At 44.3% G+C, this 8,463-nt stretch overlaps 1 long non-coding RNA gene across 1 annotated transcript; it reads right to left on the reverse strand.

The window, feature by feature from the left end:
- Positions 1–4,303: 4,303 nt before the first annotated feature.
- LOC137327177 (uncharacterized) lies at positions 4,304–7,843 on the reverse strand. The gene is made up of 3 exons (XR_010964381.1): positions 7,611–7,843; positions 6,524–6,615; positions 4,304–4,451 (listed from the first exon to the last, which is right to left on the reverse strand). It is a non-coding gene; the product is annotated as an uncharacterized lncRNA (long non-coding RNA).
- Positions 7,844–8,463: the final 620 nt, after the last annotated feature.

Raw genomic sequence — 8,463 nt, forward strand, 5'->3', positions numbered from 1 at the left:
TCTCGCCATTAAGAAAATAACTTGCTCTCTGATTTTTCCTGCCAAAGTGCATAACCTCACATTTTCCAATATTATATTGCATCTGCCAAATCTCCGCCCACTCACCCAGCCTGTCTATATCCCCTTGCAGGTTTTTTATGTCCTCCTCACTCTCTACTTTCCCTCCCATCTTTGTATCATCTGCAAATTTTGATATGTTGCACTCGGTCCCCTCCTCCAAATCGTTAATATAGATTGTAAAGAGTTGGGGACCCAGCACCGACCCCTGTGGAACACCACTGGTTACTGGTTGCCAGTCCGAAAATGAACCATTTATCCCAACTCTCTGCTTCCTGTTCGATAACCAATCCTCCACCCATGCCAGAATATTACCCCCAATCCCGTGATTTTTTATCTTAAGTAATAATCTTTTATGTGGCACCTTGTCGAATGCCTTCTGGAAGTCTAAATACACTATGTCCACTGGTTCCCCTTTATCCACCCTATACGTTATATCCTCGAAGAACTCAAGCAAATTTGTCAGACATGATTTCCCCTTCATAAAGCCATGCTGACTTTGTCCTATTAAATTATGCTTATCTAAATGTTCCGTTACTGTCTCCTTAATAATAGACTCCAAAATTTTACCCACCACAGATGTTAAGCTAACTGGCCTATAATTTCCAGCCTTCTGCCTACTACCCTTTTTAAATAACGGTGTTACATTAGCAGTTTTCCAATCTGCCGGGACCTCTCCTGAGTCCAGGGAATTTTGGAAAACTATCAGCAAAGCATCCACAATCCCTACTGCCACTTCCCTCAAGACCCTAGGATGGAAGCCATCAGGTCCAGGGGATTTATCCGCCTTGAGTCCCATTATTTTACTGAGTACCATCTCCTGAGTGATTTTAATCGTATTTAGCTCCTCCCCCCCGAGAGTCCCCTGTTTGTCCAGTGTTGGGATATTCTTAGTGTCCTCTACTGTAAAGACTGAAACAAAATATTTGTTCAGCATTTTTGCCATCTCCATGTTTCCCACCATTAATTTCCCGGTCTCATCCTCTAAGGGACCTATGTTTGCCTTAGCCACCCTTTTTCTTTTTATATAACTATAGAAACTCTTGCTATCTGTTTTTATATTTTTTGCTCATTTCTTTTCATAATCTAACTTCCCTTTCTTAATCAATCCTTTAGTTACTTTTTGCTGTCTTTTGAAGAATTCCCAATCTTCTATCCTCCCACTAAGTTTGGCTACCTTATATGTCCTTGTTTTTAGTCGGATACTATCCTTGATTTCTTTACTTAGCCACGGATGGCTGTCATTTCTTTTACACCCTTTTTTCCTCAGTGGAATATATTTATTTTGAAAGTTGTAAAATAACTCCCTAAATGAACACCACTGCTCCTGTACCGTCTTACCCTTTAATCTATTTTCCCAGTCCACTTTAATCAATTCCGCTCTCATACCATCATAGTCTCCTTTATTCAAGCTCAGTACGCTTGTTTGAGAATCAACCTTCTCACCCTCTAATTGGATATGGAATTCAACCATGTTGTGGTCGCTCGTTCCAAGGGGATCCTTAACTAGGACATTATTAATTAATCCTGACTCATTACACAGGACCAGGTCCAAGGTTGCCTGCCCCCTTGTAGGATCAGTTACATACTGCTCAAGAAATCCATCCCTGATGCATTCAATGAACTCGTCCTCAAGGCTGCTCTGCCCAATTTGATTTGTCCAGTTAATATGATAATTAAAATCCCCCATAATTATGGCTGTTCCCTTATTACATGCCCCGACTATCTCCTGATTAATACTTCTTCCAGCAGAGTTGCAACTATTAGGAGGCCTATATACTACGCCCACTAATGTTTTTTTTCCCTTATTATTCCTTATCTCCACCCAAACTGTTTCATTATCTTGATGCTTTGTCCCAATATCATTTCTCTGTATTACAGTGATTCCTTCCTTTATTAACATAGCCACCCCACCTCCCCTTCCTTCCTGCCTGTCCTTCCTGATTGTTAAATACCCTGGCATATTTAATTCCCAGTCGTTGTCACCCTGCAGCCATGTTTCTGTAATGGCCACAAGATCATACCCATACGTAGTTATTTGTGCCGTTAACTCGTCCATTTTATTACGAATGCTACGTGCATTCAGATAAAGAACTTTCAAATCTGTTTTGTGACGCTTAGTTCCTGCTTTTTCCTTTTTTAACACTTTACCTATTACTCCATACCTTCTGTCCCTTCCTGTTACGCTTTCCTCTCTCTCCCTGCTCAGGTTCCCAACCCCCTGCCACTTTAGTTTAAACCCTCCCCAACAGCACTAGCAAACACTCCTCCTAGGACAGCGGTCCCGGCCCTGCCCAGGTGCAGACCATCCGGTTTGTACTGGTCCCACCTCCCCCAGAACCGTTTCCAGTGTCCCAGGAATTTGAATCCCTCCCCCTTGCACCATTCCTCTAGCCACGTATTCATTTGAAATATCCTCCTATTTCTACTCTGACTAGCACGTGGCACTGGCAGCAATCCTGAGATTACTACCTTTGAGGTCCTATTTTTTAATTTACCTCCTAACTCCCTATATTCTGCTTTTAGGACCTCATCCCCTTTTTTACCTATATCGTTGGTGCCTATGTGCACCACGACAGCTGGCTGTTCGCCCTCCCCCTCCAAAATGTTCTGTAGCCGCTCCGAGACATCCTTGATCCTTGCACCAGGGAGGCAACACACCATCCTGGAGTCTCGGTTGCGGCCGCAGAAACGCCTGTCTATTCCCCTTACAATTGAGTCCCCTATCACTATAGCTCTGCCACTCTTTTTCCTCCCAGCCTGTGCAGCAGAGCTACCCGTGGTGCCAGGAAGTTGGCTGCTGCTGCCTTCCCCTGATAAGTCATCCCCCCCAACAGCATCCAAAGTGGCATATCTGTTTGAGAGGGGGATGGCCACAGGGGACCCCTGCACTACCTGCCTGCATCTCTTACTCTTCCTGGTGGTCACCCATTCACTTCCTGCCTGTATACCCTTTACCTGCGGTGTGACCAACTCGCTAAACGTGCTATCCACGAGTTTCTCTGCATCGCGAATGCTCCACAGTGAGTCCACCCGCAGCTCCAGCTCCGAGATACGATCGGTCAGTAGCTGCAGGTGGACACACTTCCCGCACACATGGTCGGCAGGGACACTGGTAGTGTCCATGACTTCCCACATCTTGCAGGAGGAGCATATCACGGGTGCGAGGTCTGCTGCCATGACTTGCCTTAGCTTAGTTACCCCTTTTAAATTACGTTGAAATTAGAAAATGTTAACTATACTAGGGACCTAGGTTCACTAAAAAAAAACACTATCTGCTATAAAACCTGCAGATCTTCCCTTTCTTATTACTTTACTTACAGTAAAATGGTAGAAATACTCACCTGAACCTACTCACCAATCAGCTGCCTCCCCTGTGCCGCGTCACTTTCTGACTGGTGACGTCACCCTGAACTCTGCCGCTGGTCTCAGAGTCTCGCTCTCAGAGTAAGCTCTGGTCTCGCTCTCTCCCGCCGCTCACCGACTGGACTCTCGCTCTCTCCGCGCTGTTTATATCTCCGCTCTGGTCTCGCTCTCTCCCGCCGCTCACCGACTGAACTCTCGCTCTCTCCGCGCTGTTTATATCCCCGCTCTGGTCTCGCTCTCTCCCGCCGCTCACCGACTGAACTCTCGCTCTCTCTGCGCTGTTTTTATCCCCGCTCTGGTCTCGCTCTTTACCGCCGCTCACCACTCTCAGGTCCACTACCGCTCTGCAGGAAAAGCAAGGCAAAGCAGCACCTCCTTCCTCCACTTTACCAAACTCCCACACGTACCGAACTCTCAGCACACTGTGTTGTCCTCACACCGTGCTGTCCGCACTGACAGGCCCCTGTATTTCTACAGTTGAGACTCAGATGAGTCAGGCCTGCCCCACCTTCAGGGACCAATTGAATCTAGCTAACCAATTAACTTGCTACAGCAGCTCTCTGCTGAAGCCAGACAGAAACTTAGAAATTTAAACTTTTAAATTGACCTTAAACAGTTGAAGCAATATGCACTAGATTTAAAGAGATTAACCCTTAAAGAGATTAACCCTTCAACTCCCACACGTACCGAACTCTCAGCACACTGTTGTCCTCACACCGTGCTGTCCGCACTGACAGGCCCCTGTATTTCTACAGTTGAGACTCAGATGAGTTGCCAAGATTCAAGATTTTCACCACAGACAAGCAGAGATGTCAACATTGGAGTGACACTGATAGTCAGCAAGAATGAATACAAACACATTTAAAGATACGAAGTTGTGTTTATTTGTAAGAGCAATCAACATTGAGCTCCTCTAATGGTCCAGAGGCTAAAGGCACTGCACAGTGTGCCATAAGCTATATAGAAAAGAAGATCCCAGGGTTGATTCACAGTTTGTCTTGATCTCAGTGAAGGCAGCAGTTGTGGCGCTATGGTAGGTTTAAGCAGAGGAGGAGAAAAATTAGCCCAGATTTCCAGTCCTAATTGCTGCTGGAAAGTATGTGTAAGGATGGAGTCAGTTTTGATTGTGATGCCCCCCGTGGTCAAACATCTTGTCAATACCCATCATCAAGGCTCACACATAAAGAATGGTGAGGTACTGGAGAGCAATTGGCACCCATGGAACTATATCCCAACAAGAAGTCAATACCTTCAAGAAAATAGAGGACAGGAGGAAAAAGTGGCAAAAAATATTGTGGGATTCACCATCATGGGTCTGAGTAGTCGATAGCAAGGCATGTGGTCTACTGATCAATTCTATTTTAAAATTAAATATATTGGGCCTGAATTTGATTATTATGGTGCAGATATTCCAGGGCATGAGTAACTCAGGCCATTACGTATGACACACCATAATTTCCTGGGATTTTTACGCTGCTCCACAGAGGCTCTCACCAAGAAAGTTGAACAGCTAGTTACCGTAGCTCTGTGCCCCCCCCCCCATTAAAATCAATGACGAGATGGAGTTTGCTGAATCACTGTGATCACCACAGCCACTTAGCCCGTTACAGAATGGTGCTGGAGGGCTCAGGATCTGTTAAGTATTCCATCCCTTAGCAAGTTGCCTGAGGATAACATTTTTACTGACTTGTTCTAGGAACTTCAAAACTTCAATTAAAGTCATTGCTTCTAAACCAGCCCCTGTTAAATGAACTGTTGCTCCGTTCTGTGCGTGGCCCCGGTACCTTGGAGTGTACCAGACATTGGCCAAGTCATTCCCGATCCACCGCTGTGCTCGATGCGGCAGATTCTGATTATTTTCCCAGCAAGTTGTGGCATGAATTCGCCATTGGAGAATCAGGGAACACAACAAACTAACTTATGGCGTTCGTCGCTAATATTGCCATGGCAGTGAATTCCGGGCCATTGAACTCCATCAGAGTTTAATTGTGTTTTTTTTTATCTGAGTGAAAAGTAAATTTAAAACAATAATCAGGAGGAACTTCTTTAGTCATTGAGAAATGTTTGGAATAACTTGCGGGGGAGGAGAGGCAAAAACAGTGGGGACTGTCAGAATATGGCTGGATGGGATAATGGGAAAGTTGGAGTGCCCATTTGTATCTCTGTACCCCATTGAAACAAGTAGTAGCAGCTGGTCCAAGGCTAGAGATCTTTTTGCTCTGGGTCTCTGTATTAAGAGCAGGCGCCCAACGGAGCTACAGCGACCAATTCCCTGCTACCAAGGGTAAGAGGGAGAACAATAAAGCATGGAAATTGCTTTCCCAAAATAGGATCAAAAATCCTGTAACATATAAAGCATGATATAAATCAGTTTTAAAGCCAGTTTCTATGGTGCTTTGTGAGGCTACGGGACCTTTGTGAACAGATCTGAACAGATCTGTGACAGGGGAAAACCTTCTTTCGTTTAACTCTGGCCAATTCCCTTTGTTTATCTTTTGTTTCTCAACAGGGAGTTACTCCAAAGGAAAGCCCCGGGGGATCGAAGGGAATCATTTACAATTGACTCTGGATCTTAGAATGTCAGAAACACAGCCTCAATCATTGGGTTATAAACTCAGCAGTTCAGAAACCACTTAAGTGATTTGCAAGTATTGGTATTTAACGCTCAGCCATTTCCCTCAAGTTGCTGTTGTTTTGGGGGAGGAAAGGCACCCTTGTTTGTGCCACAATGCAATCTTTCTCACTGCTGGAAAAAAATACAAGGAAGTTTGTCTTTCTTGAGATGCGTAGCTCTATTTGAATTTTAAATACACTAAAGGTGAAATGTATATTCAATATTACAAATTATACAAGAGAACTTTCTCTAGATATTGAAAATTCAGAACACAGCACGCTCACAGAATTAACACACACATATATTTGAAGTGCATTTGGGTATTTTAAAAGAGCATGCACAAGATAATGGCCTCAATTAGCCTCTGGAATAGAATTGCTAGTGGAAATATGACAGGATGTGATTTCCGTTCACCTGATGGACTCGGCATTGACATACAAACATGCGAACATACGAACATATGAATGTAAAAACATACAAACATACCCACTGGTCCATCTAGCCTGTCCCATGTAGTTGTGATGCCTTATGTATCACAATACAAATACTCCCTATCCACCCCGGAGCCATGTAATCTCCTGGGAGAGGCAAAAAAACAGATAAAAACCCAGGCCAATTAGGATGGAAAAAAATCTGGAAATTTCCTCTCCGACCACTTTAAGCGACCGAAACTAGTCCAGCAGACCACATAGACTCTAATTTATATTACAGGATACCTACCTCTTTTACAAGGTGATCTGCGCCCCTGCCAGAAACAGGTCCAGCTCTCTCTTGAAGGAATACAGTGAATCACCATTCACCGCACAAGCCAGTAGCCTGGTCCAAAAGTCCACTATTCTCTGGGAAAAGAACATTCGTCTAACATCGAACCTCATTCTGCCCTTACATAAGTTGTAAGTGTGACCCCATGGTCCTCCCTAACCTATCCAGTTGAAATAATTGGTCCACATAAACACAATTTATTTTATAAACACGATCAAACTGTTCCTGAGTCTACACTTTTCTAAAGTATACAGGCTTTGAGCCTATCTGGATAACTAAGGTGTTTTAAACTGGGGATTAATCTTGTGACCCTCCCCTGCACCCTTTCCAGAGCATCAATATCCCCCCACCATGTCAGGAGACCAAAACTGGATACAGTTGTCTAACTGAAGCCTAACAAAGGTCTTGTACAAAGACAAAATGCTTTGTTTTATAGTGAATTTTCCTGTGAATACAACCTAGAACCACATTTGCTTTAGCTTTAGCTTCTCGACATTGGTCACGAACCTTTAGAGAGTGATGCACTGTAACACCCAAATCTCTTTCTTTCACCATTAGCTTCAATTCTGTTCCCTGTAGAGTGTATGCATGTTTAGCATTAGACCTACCCACATGCATAACACATAACTTTTCTAAGTTAAACATCATTCGCCAAACATGGGCCCGTTCCCCCAACACATCGAGATCTGCTTACGGTGGTTGAGTATCCTGTACGGTCCTAATGCTTGCCCATATCTTGGTATCACCCAGTAAACTTTCCAGGGATTGCTGGATTTAAATAGTTTTGGAGGAGTCCTGCCTGTATTCTCACCTGCACATGTGAGGGGGTGTGGGGGGGATAGGGAGAGATGGCTTCTGATACATGATTCCAATGCTTGCAGCATCTTAAAAGGCCAGGCAGCATCTCCAACTGTCAATGCAAAGCTGTCTCCAATCTTCCTCCAAAATTCCTCCATTAACGATATAAAAATCTTGCACTTTCTCCAGTAGCGTACCTGCTGTGGCAATTTAAAATTACTTCCGCATTTTGTAGCCCTTAGTAACAGTCATCGTCTGTCATATACTAGAGCGAGTTACATCCGGCATTACTCAGGCGGTAATGACAGGTGATATGTTTCATTTTAGTATGCCTGCCCAGATTGGAGCATAGGTATCTGGCAAAAGTGATGCTGGATATTTAGACACTGAAAAATCTTATGGTCATAAAAATGAGCGGGGACCCAACGTAATGAGTCCCCACATCATTTTCCACTTCTACCGACTGGAATACCGCCTGCAAATCAAATGGTAATCAGAGAAAAATCCTGTCAAATGAGTGTTTCGTCTTAATGTGTGCTAAACTACTGAGTATATTCTAACAATGGACGGCACTTTCATACAGTGAAGTGATTGAAGATGATTGGGCTGACTACGAATGTGTGCTACCAGCGGGGAGTCTCACCCTCCAGTCGCACACACTGGATGTCCATAAACACACACTTTCCAGCTGGAGTCACTGGTTGATTTTTCCCTTCTCTAGTTCAGGGGCGGTAGGGCCCATTGTAATGCTCGAACTGCTGACCCAGCTAAGATCAGACAGAGGCAGGCCAGAGATTGCACCTTCCTGACCTGTAGAGTTCAGTTCTATACTATGGGCAGCCCTTTATGTGTTGTTTTGGGCAGTG

Source organism: Heptranchias perlo, chromosome 11, assembly GCF_035084215.1.
Source record: "Heptranchias perlo isolate sHepPer1 chromosome 11, sHepPer1.hap1, whole genome shotgun sequence".
Lineage (NCBI taxonomy): Eukaryota > Metazoa > Chordata > Chondrichthyes > Hexanchiformes > Hexanchidae > Heptranchias > Heptranchias perlo.